Genomic DNA, 16,159 nt, shown 5'->3' with positions numbered 1-16,159 from the left:
AGGAAACTAGAGATGGGTTTGTTGAAGCCGAAAAACTATGGGTATAGCTCGACGACGGAGCTTCATCATGTGTCAAAAGAAAGTTCAAGCGTCAAAGAGGTAGCTACTTTGCCATTGGTCAACCATTCTGATCATTCATTTCAATTTGTGCCTCCAGTTTGGTGTGCTCCTGTACAAGAGTCTGTTAGCCTGGCTAGCAAGGATACGGTCCTAGACAAAGTGTGCATGCATGAAGAAGCAAATGAATATGTGAAAAGCTCACAAGACAAGCTTGAAGATGTTGGCAAAGCGATGGTCGAAGCTGTGCAGGAAGAAGCTAGCCAGGGGGTTGGGCAACCTTGCCCTATTGGTTCTGTTGAAGAGCGGTCGTGCATTCTAGAAGGTGGGGACGATGTCAGCATACGTGAGAACAAGGTAATAGATCATGGCTTTCTTTCTCTCTTAGTAGATGATATGGTCGTAGAAAAAGTCCTTGAAGAGTAGGCAAAGGTGGTTGAGCAATCCGGTGTGCTCTTGCATGAAGTGGTTGAAGATGAAGCATCAAAGGCTATGGTGGACGAAGATTGGCATGGTGAATCAAATCTGAAGTGTATCCCATTTGAAGAACCTACAATAGCGGGCATGCTTAGAACACAGGTAGGTTTTGCTATGCAAGAAGCAACAGTAGTGAAAGAAAGGTTGCCCAAGGTGGGTGTTATGCTATTGATGGACATTCTTTTGAAAGTTGCTTTACAGGTAGTTTTGCACGGTTTGCAAAGCTCTTGTGATGAGAAGTATGCTATGGAGAGCTCTCTAGCAGGGTGTATGGTGGAGATGCTTCACAGATTGGTTTACAAGCTTGTTTTGTGTATGAAGCCGGCGTATGGATATAGGTAGTTGAAGATCGATGCTATGTCAAGCTGCACGAGAGGCTTGTTTTTGGGATTATAGGTGCAAAAAAGTGGTTGATTATACATGTACTACGTACGGATGGCTGTGCTGAATGCCATGTATTTTATCCTAGCGGAGTTTGCATCACAGTTGGGAGAGCCTATGGCTTTCCATTTGATCCAGGGAATTTATGTAGCTGATAAGATCTCCCTCTCTGTCTATCTATAGAGTTGTACATACTACATATAGCTTCTTATTATGCAATCATGTTCTCGCTTCTTATGCAGTTTTCTGATACCTAAATAATTCTATGGTTGAGCATGAATGCTCAACAAGGGGGTGGGCAATGATGGTGCTCCGAAGTCATGCCAACCCAGGAAATAGCCACGAGCAGATCCATAGCAGTAGATAGAGTGATAACAGGGTGCTTGGACACATGATAGGTGTAATTTTGAGCTGGCGTCCTCATGATATGTATGGCATATGTGACATTGTGCAAGTCAAGCATTGGTTTTCCGAGCCCGACAAGTCAAAAGCAGGATCCCCGAGCAAGCGAATATAAGTTCAATGTGACCGTCATGGTTTTTTTTTGCGGCGGAGATGTCATTGGTCGATGGCCTTTGAAAGGATTTTTTTGTTGGGGCTGGAGTATCGACTATTGTCATTCAAGAGCTTGCAGGGTTTCGATATGCAAAGCCCGATGGAATGGATGCTTTGCTTGCGGGAATGCTGCCCAATTGGAGACATTGAAATTTTAAAAATAAGTACTTGAAAAAAAAGGGCCATGCAACCCCTGGTATAAAGGCAACACTAGCAAGGCTTTCTATCGGCAGGAATAGAAGTGAAGCCAATCGGTTCTAGGTAGAGAAGCGCTGGACTAAAGGAGGTGGAGGCATGGTTGGCATCATGGACTACACGAGGTAAAGGCATGGTTGGCATCGGGGACTACATGAGGAAGGAGGGCCAGAGGGCCACGAACAAAAGGGGCCAGGTGCCGGGAGAGGGCAGGCTGTCTCAAGAGGAGGGCGTCATCAGGAGGGTGCATGGCGGGCTGAGCTGTGAGTAAAGAAGAGGCCCCCATCTGTGAGGCATGCGGGAGGCAAGGTGCCATTTGGTAGCGGGGTTGTAGTTGGTGAAGGGACATAGCCGCCAGGTTGCAAAAGGAGAGGGCGGTGTGTAGAAGTCACCAAGGGCCATTGGAGGGAGCCATCAGGTCCAGGGAGTCGGGAGGAAGAAGTGTGGCCAGTTGAAGGCCCATCAAAATGTAGGCCGAACAGGTCACTGGGAGCCAAGTGTGGTAGCTTCGAACAGCGTGAAAAAGGAGCTTCCAAGCAAGGGCGGTGTGTAGAAGTCACCAAGGGGTAGTGAGCATGGCGGGCAGATCCTGAGGAGGAGAAGCGCCAGGAGGTTGGCCATGAGCTGGAGTTTGGAGAAGCTTTGGCCGAGCTCAAGAAAAGAACGGAGAAGGCTGTGAGCAGATGCTACGCCCTTGCATATGAAGGTGGTCGGTGATGATGAGGGATGTCATAAGCTCCTGGTGCAGAAGGAGAAGGAATCCGCCATTTCAAAAGAGAGGCCCGATTTCTTAAGAAGGGAAGCTGAGAGCCCCCAACAACGGTGGCCGACAGTCAAAAGACGAGGTTAAAGGAGATCCGCCATGGCTGCAAGCCAACAACAGGGATTGTCGTGGCCGTTGATGCCATCATTGTACCTGCATATGTGTTTTGATGCACGATTTTTCTATAGTTTATGGTGATTGCTCGACTAAAATCATTTTATTCCTTCGTCTTGTCTTGTGCTAGGCGGTGGTAGCATTGGCTCCGGTCCACATGGGAGTGCGGGTGTGCACACACACACACAGAGAGAGAGAGAGAGAGAGAGAGAGAGAGAGAGAGAGAGAGAGTGATTGTGGTTGCAGATTGGTTGTGGGTTTGTGTGTGGTCGAGGTGTGTGAGGCCTCCCGATGTGAGCGTGTTTACAGGATTTGGTGAGTGTATGCATCAATGTGTGGGATACGGGTGACGGTTTGTTGATGGGTCTATTGGGCTGAAGTGCTCATGTGAGTGTGTATAGCCGGTGGTGCTCGTAGGCGAGTCGGTGCATTGGATATTGGAAGATAGTGTGTGTGTGTATGTGATTCCGTGTGGTTAGGGGTGCGGGTTAATCCCTCGGCTATAGAGAGGCAAGCTTGGAGTGTGCTGGGTTTGTTGCCCCTTCCCCCTTCCCATCATCATCATGTGCATTGCCAAGTAATAGTTAAGTGGAAACATTGACTTGAACAAGATGCCACTTGGAAAAAAAATTAGTATTTCTAAGAGGAAATATCCCACTTTTGTTTTCGAGGATGAAAAAATTTCTCCAGAGGGGAGTATTGTGAGGCCAAGGGCTGCTGTGAAGCGGCTCGAGGGTTTCCTAGAACTAGGCATATGGCTCGATGGAGAGCCATGCTTCACATCCCCTCGCCTCAAGCTCAAAGTGTCTTGTAGTCTTCTAAGGTTAGGGCCGATATTCTAGAATGCATGATTACTGTAGAAGTACTCAAATGAAAAGCATACAAGTGTTTGACAAGAGCTCGGCACTTAGCTTAAAGAAAGCATCTGAATGTAAATTATTTTGAAAAATCTAAGAGACTAGCTAGCTGTTAAGTAGTCATTGAGAGTCATTCAAGCTACTCGAATGAAGTCAATTGGCCATTGGCAAATGGTGAACTTTTCTTGCCCCAAATTAAATCAAAGAATGACTTCCTCTATAACATCATTCAAGGAAGATCCCTACCAGATTGAGTAGTATTAATAAGGACACATCGTCTCCTTGCATCAGATACCTTTAATTTTATAATGTCATTCTTTGTATATTATGCCCTTTCTCCTCTTTATAGACATGACCACCCTCCCTTGATTAGACTCACATGATACCACCCGATATTCCTTAGTGTGACTCTCTTTTGGCAAAGATCAAGGATGATGTGAGCCCAATCAGCAGAGTTAAGGGTCACATTTTTTAAACTAGATTTATATACACACTTTCATTAGTTTTTCATAGCAATGTGTTTTTTGCAAGAAATTACGCACTACAATTTTTTTAAATGAGCTTAAATTACAAGATTCCTATAAGTTTGAAACCTCTAAAAATGCTTAGTTGATGGGTATAGTTGACCTATAGATACATTATACATCTTAGGTTTTGTCCCATAACCTCATCATATTAATGAAAGAGGCCTTGAAAGACCAAAATTTTCAAGATTTTGGTCTTTTGATTATAACAAAAATTAGTCCCATAACTAGGTCATGGATCTCAATTTCTTGCTAAAATAAGTTTGTTCCTATCCATACACCTTCAAATCCATACAAAATCTTATTTTGATGAGAAGTTATACTCAATTTATGAAAATTTTGTTAAAACTGCACTAAATTTTTGTGATTTTTTCATCTTAAAACTAATTATCATTATAATCTTAAATTGGTATTAATTTTGGCAAAAGTAAAATTTGGCTATGTTCTTCACCTCATAGCTGACCTAAGATATGAACGTGACCTATGGTTCACCAAATAATTATGACAAGTTGCTAGAAAAACAAGACACTTTAGTGTCTCAAGACATTTGAGTGTCCGATTACAGAACTAGTGTTAATTAGAAAAGGTGTTTCCAAGGATGTTTGAAAATATTCGAAGTGATAAGCTCCAGGCCCAGCTTTACAACATCGCATTTGGTGCTCGGAGTCACCCGCCAGGCCTCAGCCAAGATTGCTCGGTGTGGGAAGCAAAATAGAAAATTTATAGGCCTAAATGGGGAGGTGGGAGGATGGTGCCAAGTGGCAATGGAGTAATCCCACATGGGGGGGATCAAGTGGAAATTGGAGGGTATAAGGGGGGGAGTGGGTACCCCCTAACGGTGTATCAAAGGAGAAAATGAAGCCTCCTTGCCTTCCTAATGATGGCTCCTGGATGTTGGGGGATGGAGAGAGAGGACTCCATTTTCAGTTCATACATGCTACCCAGGCACCTAGGGTCCTTTTTGGTTCACTGGATACCTCCCTTCCCCACTTGCCTTGGTCAAAAAGTGGTCGACATGCTTTTTTCTACCCAAATTAAGCCCAAAATGGACCAATTAAAAGGTGACCAAAGAGGGGACGATGTTGGCTAAGAGGGGAGAGAAAATTCCTTGGGATAAGAGACAAAAAAAACCCCTTTTCAATAGTTGCAATTCCCTGCACACCCTTTTTCCTAACAAAGACTAGCTTTTTTTGGAGCTTTTGAGAGATACTCCAACTTCGAAAGCTTGTAACTCTCTGGTCTGTTGTCTGAGTCAAGAATATGGGATACTCTACGGAGGTCTACACAACACGAGCTTCATATTTAAGGTCTTTGTTTTCATCAATTTTACTCATGGTTTGGGTTAGGACTGTTTCCCGCCCTACTTTACACGTGTTTTCCGCAGCTTTATGGTATTTCCTTTCGTGGTGTGTGCAAGGCTATAGAGGTTCTTGTTTTCCTTCTGGTTTTCATGCTAACAACATATCAGATAAGATCACAAAATTTGTACACCATATATGGTGAAGGCCATGACTAAGGTCGAGATAATAATATCGCAATCATTCTTTTTCAATATCTGAAAGTTCAAAGATAATGAAAATTCTTCAATCTGCGAGTGTTCAAAGATGATGAGAGACGGCACCATAAACATAGGTGAAATGAGACGTCAATAATAAAAGAGTTCTTGAAGATTGACGGTCACAATATGAATAGATCAACGCTAAGTTTGATATTAAAAAATTTCATGCTAAAAATATCAAAATGATCACGGACACTTCACAAAGACGAAAACTGTGTCAAGTTCGATTGTGGTAAAAACAACATAACTTTCTACTGAGAACGCCTGAAGAGAGCAAGTAGACGAACAAGTTTTGGATGAAAGAGCTTTGGTCCATCATTCTTTCTTGTTGCTCCAAATTTTGAACACAAGACCCTAAAAAATCAAGACGAAGTTGAGGGTGTCAAAATACAAATCAATAAGTAAATGTAATCAACAATTCACCACATTGACTAGCAGTAATCACTACACAAAACACTAAGTATATTCCTCTTTAGCACAAAATAATCATGGTTAACAAGAATCAATGCTCAAAAATAAAATTTAGTAAAATTATGGATCTTACGAGCAAAACGCATACACATAATCTGTCTCATCATAGAGTTGAATCGTCGCATGATTGTTCCCCTCTGATACCATGTTGAGATATAAGAGAAAGAGAGAGAGGGAGATAGAGAAGACAAGAGACACACCATGTATGCTCCCATAGAGTGATTCATATTGAGAGCAAGATACATATATATATATATATATTTATGCGAGACCAAGTTGAGTAGAGTGAGCGATATATAGCTTAACAAAGATGGTGCATGCGAACTGCAGATTTATGTTGCATGTGTGTTGTGCAAAGCCATGAGAGGGAAAAAGCGCTCTATTATTATGAAGAAAAAGCAACTACGCTGTGGTACATGTTGAGGAGACAGAGAAAGAGAAGAATAAAGAGACGATGCGTAAAAAATGCAACCCCAAAGTGTATGGAATACATATACATGCTGGTTTATACATAGAGGGGACCCATTGCTATATTTAGAGTAGCTTCACATATAGTCTCAACACACATATAGAGATGAAAGTGGATGAGAGACTCTCTATTGCATGATAGAGGCCAAACAATACTATTTTGTGAGATTTTTGTAAAATACAATTTTTTTTGAAAGATGCGCCTTCATGAACAAGGAAAGAGTCATTTTGATCATTTTTGCATCCTTTTGGTGCCGTTTTCTCCCCTCCTTCCCTTTCTGCTTTGCTCGTCTCCAGGGTGTGTGGTGCCGGAGTGTGTGAGCGTGTGCGCCCCCCGGGCCCCCTGTGTGTGAGAGAGAGAAAGAGAGAGAGAGGTGTTCAGTTGTGGAAGAACTGAAAGCGGGCAAGATGGTTGTGATCGCTGTCTAGCAAATGTGCAGGTCGTGTGTGCGTTGGGTGAAGTGAAGGTGAGGCCCTGCTAGTGTGAGTTGCTGTGAAAATCCCGAGCTATGTAGGGGCCATTCCATGTGTATCGGGACGTGTGCTTTCCATTCCCCCTCTCCAACATAGTCAAAATTATTATTTTCATCAATATCAATGTTTTATTTTCATGTGTTTTAGCTTAAAATACATAAGACAAGCTTAAAATACATAATACAAGCTTAAAATACATAAGACAAGCTTAAAATAAGTTGAAAAACTCGTGGAGATAAAAAAACAAACATTTTATGAGTTGCTACCTAAAAGTTGCGTTTTCAGCCACATGAAGTAGTTTTTTTGCATTTTTGCCTGCGAAGCCTTGTAGACCAAACTTGTTCCCGTCGTTTTGAGTATCTAAAAGCCTATATTTTGAGTTCATATGATAAAGTTATTATAGAAACAAATTGCCAGCAGCAGCAAAGTAGCGTACAAGAAACAACAGGTTAGCTTACAAATAGATATACATAGATGATACAGAAACCAATGCGTGAGACAAGATCTGTGCAAGTGTCATGATATTGAGATTGTGATCGTGTTGCAATTCCAATTATGATCGTTGTTTCCATCAAGAGATTGAGAGTGTGATTGTGATTGAGACTGAGAGTGAGAGTGGGATTGAGATGATTGATGTTGTGCACAAGATCAAAATTGAGATTGAGATAGCTCGGGGTGGTCTGAAGGTTATGAAACGAGCTAAGCTCTTCATGTAATCATTATCTTGTATCCATATAAACTGTTTATTTCATCTATTTGCTTTGCGTACTCTATATATTCTTTGGTCATCAATCTATTTCGCTCTCTCGTGTTGCATCACAGTTTCATGATGTATATTTGTTAGATTGAAAGAGTGGGGTTTTCTCATTCACAGTTGGGGGCCCTTATTTGAGTGGGGTTGTGAAGCTTATATGCAAAGGTACTCTAAATAAAGACACTTTGGGGTTGCACTCCTGCATGTCGTCTCTCTGTTCTTCTCTTTCTCTGTCTTCTCAACAATGGAATGATTTTCTAAGCTCTCGTATAGCTTATCCATTGATTTTCCTACCATTATATTGTAGCTCTATAATGTTGTCTTTCTTTTGAGTTGATGGGAGACACGTGGTATCTTCTTGGTTTTCTTCCTTTGAGTCCATTGCAATACTCTACATAGCCTTGAGTGTTAACATATTCCTTGTATGCTTTGAACACACATTGTTCGATGATCGGAGGTGACCCCACATCGTACGAGCGTGAGTATGCAGGCAAAAAGGGCGTAAACGCCCTTATGGACATTCCGAGTTCTCGCTACGGCTTGGTTAGCATTTAACTTTACTCTCTCACATTTATTGTATTTTAATAATAAGCTAAAAAATAGATTGTTTTGTAGTTATATGTTTATACTTACAAAAAGTATTATTGTTTTTTTTCAGAATCCGACAGATACGCCAATGGGACACGATGAGACATCGGATTAGTTGACATCAATCTACCTGTAGCCAGATAGCACTAGTTTTCTTTTCTCATAGCATGTATAAGGAGATGACGTATGTATGTCAATTTTGTAACTAGTGGTCAACAATGTATTTTTTCAATAGTGATTTTGTGATTTTGCAATCTAGTGATTTTGTGCTTAACAATCTAGTGATTTTGCCTATGATGTGTATAATTTTGTCAGTGTATTACTTTTATCAACTCACTTTTGCCGATATACAATTTTGCATCTTTTTTTTGGACAGGGCAATGAATGTCTTACCACCAAATTTTTTTCTCAGGTGTCACTATATGCGTCGCTAATTATGGTCCTACAACATCTCTATACGCGTCGTTAAATTGGGAACTGCAGAGTCGCTATATTGTGACATACCCTTTGCGACGTCTATATCAACGCTTATAGTGATGCTGGGGGAAAAAATATGCCCGTGTATTTTTGTTGCTACAATCGTCAAAGTGTGAAGAACCTCTTGTAGCTCCTCTATAACATCATTCGAGCAAGGTCTCTACCAGGAGATTAGTATTAATAAGGACACACCATCTTTGTGCATCAAATGCCTTTGATTTTACTAGGCCGTGTTGTGCCATTACCTAAATTATCCCCTCGATATTCTGGGTCTTTTAAGATATTCAAGCAAGTTGGGGATATGACTTACAAACTTTCTTTACATGTACACTCTCGTGTTCATCTGGTTTATTAGATAAGTGCTCTACATCAACACTTTCATATAGACAACAATGTCATTGACTAATAGAATTTCATTGGTTTCATTGAACCTCCAACCCAACCGCATGAACCCAAGTGCATTTTAGACTATCATGATTTATATACTCATCCTCATCATGTGCATTGCCAAGTATTAGTTAAGTGGAAACACCGACTTGAAGAAGATGCCACTTGGAAAAACTTTAGTATTTTTAAGAAGAAACATCCCACTTTTGTTTTTGAGGATGAAAAAATTTCTTCAAAGGGGAGTATTGTGAGGCCAAGGGCCACTGTGAAGCGGCTCGAGGGTTGCTTATAACTAGGCATATGGCGCGGTGGAGAGCCATGCTTCACATCCCCTCGCCTCAAGTTAAAAGTGTCGTGCAGTCTTTTAAGGTTAGGGCCGATGTTCTAGAATGTATGATTACATGTAGAAGTACTCAAATGAAAAATAAACAAGTGTTGACAAGAGCCCGACAGTTAGCTTAAATAAAGCATTTGAATATAAATTATCTTGAAAAATCTAAGAGACTAACTAGCTGTTAAGTAGTCATTGAGAGTCATTCAAGATACTAAAATGAAGTCAATTTGGCCACTGGAAAATGGTGAACTTTTCTTGCCCCAAATTAAATCAAAGAATGAGTTCCTCTATAACATCATTCAAGAAAGATCCCTACCAGATCGAGTAGCATTAATAAGAAGGGCACATCATCTCCCTGCATCAGATACCTTTAATTTTATAATGTCATACTTTGTATATTTTGCCCTTTCTCCTCTTTATAAGCATAACCACCCTCCCTTGATTAGACTCACATGATACCACCCGATAGTCCTTAGTGTGACTCCCTTTTGGCAAAGATCAAGGATGATGTGAGCCCAATCAGGAGAGTTAAGGGTCACCTTTTTTTAACTTTATTTTTTAATTCCTAAGCTACCTATGCTTGATACTTATAGAAAAATAAGTTCCGAAAAAAAATCAATGTAGGGAAATGTATGTCAAAAAGCATGGGTATATACTATGGCACACCAATCTTTAAAAAAATGAAAACATAGCATGTCAACCTATTGAGTATGACTAGTAAAACCACACTCTGTGGCTTTAGAAGCCTTACAAAGATAATAGGATGTGGATGACATATAAAACACTCAAGAAATATGCACAAATGCTGATATAGTCATCCAAATATTGTTTCAAGAAAATTAATAGTAATGCCACAAGGACACATGGCCAAGATGATACGAGTATCCACTCACTATAATGAACTCAACAAGTCTAAAAATTCATTTGTGTCATAAAAGAATGACATCCTTCCAGCAAGGACCTCCACACTATGTGTCATTGTCATTTGGCCATTCAGTGGTGGAGAGAAAATAAATGGTGCATGTGCATGTAGCCGACCCCTTGATCTTGGGTAGACCCTAGAGAAATGTCTTCGGAGGTTGTATAAGCCCTACAAGCATCATGTATAGACTATCAATTAATGTGAGGAAAATATGAGAGAGAGAGAGAGAGAGAGAGAGAGAGAGAGAGAGAGACTTACTTGAACCCTAGCATATGCGACCTCGCAAATCTTGTGGCTGGTTAGACGCGGGTAATGTGCCCTCCATTGGTATTTTGCAGGCCTTTCTACGCTCCCGTCTGTAGCAGAAAATACTCGAAATAGCACATAGCAAGCCATAAATCAACAAAACTGTATACCTGGCACATCCACGAACTCGTGATCGAAGCTATACGCCAACAACGAGAGACGTAGAGCGAAAGAGAGGGAAAGATCACATGCATGCGCACCTCCTAAAGTGGAGTGCTACGCCAGCACGGCGAGAGAGAAGAGAGGAGAGGGGAGAAAAATACACAGACACTGGGTGCAATCTCCCCCCATGCAAGAGTGACCATTTCCCTCTTGCACATATTTGTTATATAGATTTCTTGAATGGTCAAATTGGTTACAAACTGGCCGGTCGGACATAATTGGCCAAAGCTCATAAAGAGCACTAGAATAATCAAATATACATAAAATGTAATATCCTTCTGCATAATCCATTATCTGTTGCTGATGCTTTTTCCACCTGTCAACTGCAAGAGATAATAAAATATCAATTCTATAACATCTTTAAATAACATTATCTCCATGAGACCACCAAAGCTCTGGAGATATCTATAAGGTCCTTGATGCAGCACCAAAATGCTAATATGAAAAGCCAGTTTCAACACATGGAAAAGCGAGCCTCGCAACCTAGTTAATGGTATCACCGCCACATGGTTTCCAAAATTGAAATATCGAACAAAGGAGTGAAACTCAAGCATTTTTCATGAAGCTACTAGTATCATAACCTTCTCATGTAGATCATGATTAAGACCCACCCCGATTCTATTAAAAATACAAGACAAATGCTTGCACAAATAGATTCCAAATGAGCACAAGAGTGGAAGACAATCAAGGGTGATCCCAAAAAAGTAGTGGTCCTTACAATGGTCCCCTCCTCACACACTCTAAGGGGAGAAAGTGGAAACACACTCGATAACACAAACATTTCTCTATACAACTCAAATGGAACCAATCAAAGCTTACTCCATTCCTATTGGCTTAATAGCTTTCCATTTTCAACCACACACATATGGTGAAGATATGGACTATATGGTGAAACATACAAAAAAAGTCTCTCTGAAAGCTCTATATCCTTCTCTTTTTTGCATAGAGCCTCCAAAACACAACAAATATGAAAACTTAAATTGGTGCAAAATTAGCCTATTTGCATCAGATGCAAAAATGATCTAAATGGCTTTTTCCTTGTTCACGAAGGCGCGTCCTTTTAAAAAATGCATTTTACAAAAATTTCACAAAATAGTACGTTTTGGCCTATATCATGCAATAGAGAGTCTCTCATCCACTTTCATCTCTATTAGTGTGTTGAGATTATATGTGAAGCTACTCTAAATATAGCCATGGGTCCGCTCTATGTATATACCAACATGTGTATGTATTCCATACACTTTGGGGTTGCACTTTTTGCGCATCGTCTCTCTGTTCTTCTCTTCTCTGTCTCGTCAACATGATACCAGAGCGTAGTTGCTTTTTCTTCACAACAATAGAGCATTTTTGGCCTCTCATGGCTTTGCACAACGCACGTTGAACAAGAAGTGTGCAATGCGATTAGGAAAGCACCGGGGCTCTGACTGTGACGATTTGTAGCAAAATCAAGCAAGGCGTAGACGATTTGGAGCCAAAAAAAAAGAGCAAAACTCCAGCCATGAAAGCTCAACCAAAACGAACTCAAAACTCTTGTGTGTGTGAAGATTAGGTGTAACCTCGCTTCCAATTGCACAGATGCAGTTCTCATTCGACCTGTTAAAAACCCTAAAATGACACTTCGATTCCTCGTCATGACCATTTCATGGAAGCTTCAATACTTCATTGGAGAAGCCCAAGTGGTTATTTGAGGAGGGGAAACCTTAATTGCGGGCCTCACAGCCTCAACCATGTAGTGGAAGCAGCACAGGACTGCACTAGCACCCTGTAAAGGAATGGCTATATCTCCTTGCTCATATGCGCAAATGAGCTCATTCTTGGCTCTAAAACTTCCCACACAACTTGAGAAACGACATCATAGTCGTTGAAATGGATTTTGGAGATATTTTTAGGCTATTTTTTTCCATTTTTAGCCCAAAAATGCCTCTTTTTGTCCGTACAAAGCCCAAACGAGCTGAGAAAAATCCCTTAATTTGTGAAAAAATCCCATTGGCCTAAAATTTCATGTTTAACCTCATTTTACCACATGGTAAGCACTTTGGACACGTCTTTTACGCTCGTGCACAAAATCTGCTATTTTTAGGCGAGATTGCCCACATTGAACTTTTTACGCAAAACGAGCCCACTTTGAAACACTTGACATTTGTACATTCCTAAAGCAAATTAGAAATTTTTTGATGTGGTAAAACATGAAACAGTGCCACATTCCTAGCCTCGCCTACCTGGCAAGGTATGTACACACCTGCAATGGCATCCGTTTTCGCATATATCACACTATGTACATCATAGCATTTGGTCCCACATAACAGAAGCATAGACAGTGACGTAGATATTTTAATTTAACATTATGAACGTGCCATGGCACGACATCCAGTCCCTCTAAACCGACATATCCTCCAGCATGTGCCACACATGTCTTTTGCAGGTTCAATCTTCATTTAAGTCAACATACATATCAATTTCGTCATCACTTGCAACAAAATCTAACGCATCATCCTCTCGTTATTCATCTACATCCATAAGATTTTCATCAGAGCCTTCATTCTCACTTTCTTGTGAATCAGAGGGATCTGTATCACCTCTTCTTTTGAATAACTTGATTCTTTTGCCTGCAATGGGAATCTTCATTTTTGTCTCATCTAATTCATACGAGGTATAAGTTGCATTCCCATGTACATGCTGAACCACATAAGGACCAAACTATCTCTTTGAAAGATTTCTTATTGTTGAATGTTGGTTTTCATGACTACTGTCATACACCAACACCCAATCAAGTTCTTCAATAGCTTTAGGTCTAAGCCTATGCCTCTTATCAAATCTGTCCTTATTCTTTAACCTTGCATCTTTCAATCGTGCTACTGCAATCTCAATATCTTGGGGCCTTCTTTCTAACTCTTCTATGCACAAAGCAAGAAGGCCTTCCCTACTGATTCCATCTTTCCAAGGCAATACCTTCCATGTGGGAATTACATTCTCAATTGGCATTATAGGTTTCTGACCATACATCAACTCAAAAGGCATATAACCAGTAACTAAGCTATGAGTTGTACGATCACCCCAAAAAGCATAAGGCAATAAGCTAGGCCACTCTCCCATTTTACCTTTGCAAGCCTTAGCCAAAGATTTAATAATAGGAGGTTGCGCACGCTCTGATTTACCATTTCCCTCAGGATTATATGCAGTAGTGAGAGCAAGTTTAATGCCCAACCTAGAGAACAACTCCCTTGCTTTGTCAACATCCAGCTCAGCCCTGTCCACTGTTATTTTCCCAACCTAGCCATAATGTTTAAGTACATCATCCAAGAGGAACTTACATATCCCTTTTGTGCGTTTTGTTCTTAGAGCACGACCTTCAACTTGGTTGGTTAAATCTTTCTGTGCAAGCATTCTGTATCTCATTTTCCCATAAGCCGAATGGCACTATAACAAGATCTACTTATACCCACTTATAGTGCATGGCCAGTGGGTAATATAAGTAGGGTGCGAACCATCACAATGAAGCACATTTGAATACATTTGATAGGTTTCACAGGACTCCACATAGTGAGATACATCTTTATACATACCTTTCCACCAATATGTCTCTTTCATTTTAGTGAATGTGGCCCATACACCTCTATGTCCATCACAAAGACTCTCATGAAACTTTTTCATAAGCTCATTTTGAGCGTCCTTATCATCCACGAATTTCAACAGCATTCCATTTCTTTGTTTCGGACGCTTCCATAATTACCCATCTTTCAAAAAGTATTCATAGGCCTTCCTCCGTATTCTTTTGAACTCTTGGTCAGTTCACCCTTCTAGTCTTGTCAAAGTGCTCACATAACGTTCAATGAGCAACCAGTCACCTTGATATAGGTCCTCTGATAATGACTCAAATGCATTTGACAGACAAACATGATCGCCCTTGGCATGAGAGATATTATAGAACTGTGTGCCTACATCATCACCCTCGACAACCATGTCTTCTTCATTTTCATACCTTGCTCTTGAAAGCATTTCCGCAACAAGATTATCTTTCCCTGCATTATGCTTAAATTCTGGATTCAAGGACTTTATGTAGGAAATCCATCTCAACATAGCAATGTTGGGAGTTGAGCAACTTGTGATCATTCCAAGAAGGGGTAGACAATCATTCTCCACTATTACATTTTCTCCTATCAAATACTCTTTGTCACATTTAAAGTTGTGACTACTCCCCATAAATCTCTTTTTACTTGTACAAAGTTGCGTTGAAGATCAGTTTTTTGCTCCAAATCTCACTACATGTTGCCTGCCATCATCATTATCTTGCCCAATCGCCCATCCAATTCCTGTGGGGCTAGTATCCACTGTCACAATTACATATCTTCCACATTCATAGTTTGCTTTCCTCAAAGTTGGAGACATAAGAAACAACTTCTTTATTTTCCTCATGGCATGTGTATGCATTTCTTCCCATCGAAACTTTTGGTTCTTTCTCAAAAGTTGATACAAAGGTTTTGCACATGCACATAATGTGGAATCCAGTTAACATAGAACATGCATGCACCGAAGAACCTTCAAACCTCAGTTACATCAACACGTGTCTCTTTCATTCTTTGAATTACATCAATCTTTGCAGGAGAAGGACTACAAGAGGTTGTGTGCTCTTGTGACGCTGTTAGCGACGGAAATACACTGGGTTTTTATAACCCCCGGGGTCGCTAAAACCGTCGCTAGTAGCGTCGCTACGAGAGCATCGCTATATGCGTCGCTATATAGAGACGCTCATAGCGACGGTTATAGCGACGGTTATAGCGACATTTACACAGAAGTCTATAGCGACGCTCCAGAGCCATAAATAGCGACGCCCAAGAGAAATTTTTTTTGGTGACAGGGCATTGAATGCCCTGCCACCCATCAACCATATTGTACTTGATTCACTTTTTTAAAAAAGTGCAAGGGTAGATAATAGACCCAAAATAGTCACCCACAAGACGCATTGTTTGCAAAATTGACAAGCGTAAAATTGACAATTGTACACATCATAGGCAAAATGAATTGATTAGCAAATGTAATAATGACAATTGTACAACATCATAGGCATAAAGAATTGATTGGCAAAATGAACTGCGGTGACGAATGTAATAATATACATGGTTCAAAAAGACGTATAAAATCCGTCTCATGATACATAAGCTATGAGAAACCCTAAACTAATGCTATCTAGCTACGGCTAAACTGACGTCGTCTAGTGAGACGTCTCATCGCGTCCAAGCGGCGTATCTGTCGGATTCTGCAAAAAAAGACAATAAGACAGCTTTCAGTAAGTATAAACATATAACGACATTTATAAAACAATACAAAAAATAGAAAA

The 16,159-nt window shown here is 40.5% G+C and overlaps 1 pseudogene; it reads left to right on the top strand.

The window, feature by feature from the left end:
• The first annotated feature begins 225 nt into the window (after positions 1-225).
• Positions 226-1,070, top strand: LOC147453233 (uncharacterized; annotated as a pseudogene).
• Positions 1,071-16,159: the final 15,089 nt, after the last annotated feature.

Source organism: Adiantum capillus-veneris, chromosome 8 (assembly GCF_014529385.1).
Source record: "Adiantum capillus-veneris isolate H3 chromosome 8, ASM1452938v2, whole genome shotgun sequence".
NCBI classification, from domain to species: Eukaryota; Viridiplantae; Streptophyta; class Polypodiopsida; order Polypodiales; family Pteridaceae; genus Adiantum; species Adiantum capillus-veneris.
Note: the sequence above shows the minus strand (reverse complement) of the source record. Positions and strands in the feature narration are given on the sequence as shown.